We start from the raw sequence: 2,043 nt of genomic DNA, 5'->3' as shown, positions 1-2,043 counted from the left end.
ATATTCTTTCCATTCGTTGCGGTTGATCGAAAACTATTTAATTTAATAGTCTTTTTGTTGTTTTTGATTTTATATAAAGATAGTAAAATCCAAACGCACCTTTTTTGTTGAGCGGTTCACAAACCACTGACTTTTATTCTTAAAACATATTATTAACAATAGCAACAAACAAAACAAAAGGAAAGCTGCGGCTATTAAAAGCTTTTTTTAGTTGTAAATAAATGTTAAATAATTGAAATTAAAATAAGTACAAGAGAACCCAATTGACTTAACATACCGGCCCCCATTGAGACCGTCAGGTTCAATTAATAGGTAATACAGCTAGCTTCGTAATTGGTTTGAGTTGTGTAAGTACTATATCCTTGTGAAAATAGCGTTGTTGAATAAGATATACAATATGCAACAGAGCGCGTTGTATTTCATCTACCACGAATAATGATTGAATTTGTGCATCGTGCTTGTGGTGCCCTCTTAGCATCAGCGCAACCATACGTAGACATTTGTTATAATTGCTTATCTGATGAAGTCTCTGTAGCAAATACGGAGGCTTGACATCTTCCAAAATGCACACTAGTTTGCGAGTTTCTAACTTGCGTTCGTCAACTGTTAGTTGATTTATTGAATGTTCTGGCCAGTTTGGCCACAGCAACATTAAAAATGAAGGTCCTTTGAACCAATTTGATGACAGTAATTCTGGGACGGTACACCCTCTAGACACGAGATCAGCTGGATTCTGATCGGTTGGTACATGGCGCCAAAATGCATTTACCGACCATTCTTGAACGTCAGCAACTCGATTACCAACAAAGGTCGCTAGTGTTGAAGAATGAGAACTAATCCAATGTAAAGTAATCTGTGAATCAGACCAAAAGTATATGTTATTAATATAATATAATAAATTATCTTTAATCTTGCTCCAGCATCCAGCAAGAAGATGGGCGGCACACAATTCAAGACGTGGTAATGATCTTGCTTTCACAGGAGCAACTCGGGATTTGGAAGTTAATAAATGAACACTAACATTGCCAAAATCATCTTGACAACGTAAATAGATACAACATCCGTATGCTCTAATTGATGCGTCGCTGAAGCCATGTACTTGCATGTTAATTGAGTTATTGATTCGAGTGAACCTAGGAATTTTAAGAACTACCACTTGATGCAAATCAGCAAGAATTTTGTTCCATGTTGTGTAAATTTCTTGAGGTACGGATTCATCCCAATCACATCCAATTATCCATAGTTGCTGTAACAAAATCTTAGCTTTAATGATAAGTGGACTAATTAGACCCAAAGGATCATATAAAGATGATGCTAATGACAAAATGTTTCGTTTAGTATGACTTGCTGGTACATTGGTTGATTGAAAAGTGAAGCAAAAATAGTCTTCTTTCGTATTCCATAACATTCCAAGTGGGCATGCCATATCTCTTGCAGTCTCAATATCTGTAAGTTTAACATTTGGTGCAGTGATGTTAACATTGTTGCTATTCCACTTTGTTAACGATAAGTTATAAAAATCCAATATTTCAGTAGTTTCATTTTTGATGGCTTGCAATGTCTCCAAGTCATCTGCTCCTGAGATCATGTCATCGACATAAAAATCCCTTTTTAATATCATTTTACCTGTTTCTTTACGGTAAGGATAGTTATCTGCAATGTAGTGTAAGCACCGAGTTGCAAGAAATGGCGCAGAACTCGTACCATATGTAACAGTATTCAGTTGATAAACTGAAATATTTTGCTATTTATGCTCACGCCACAAAATTAGTTGAAAATTGCGATCACTTGGATGTAGCCAAAATTGTTTATACATTTTTGTTATGTCAGCCGTTATTCCATATTGATACGATCGAAATCTTAATAATGTTATTACAAGTTCATTTTGGATTGTAGGGCCCACTATTAATAACTCATTTAATGATACTTGTGATGATGTACGAGCTGAAGCATCAAAAACTACACGTAATTTAGTAGTTGTGCTATCTGGTTTAATTACATAATGATGTGGGATAAAATAGTGGGGAGAATTTAAATCCAAAT

The sequence above is a fragment of the Teleopsis dalmanni genome, chromosome 1 (assembly GCF_002237135.1).
Source record: "Teleopsis dalmanni isolate 2A chromosome 1, ASM223713v2, whole genome shotgun sequence".
Taxonomy (NCBI): Eukaryota; Metazoa; Arthropoda; class Insecta; order Diptera; family Diopsidae; genus Teleopsis; species Teleopsis dalmanni.
This window is presented reverse-complemented; position numbering follows the sequence as displayed.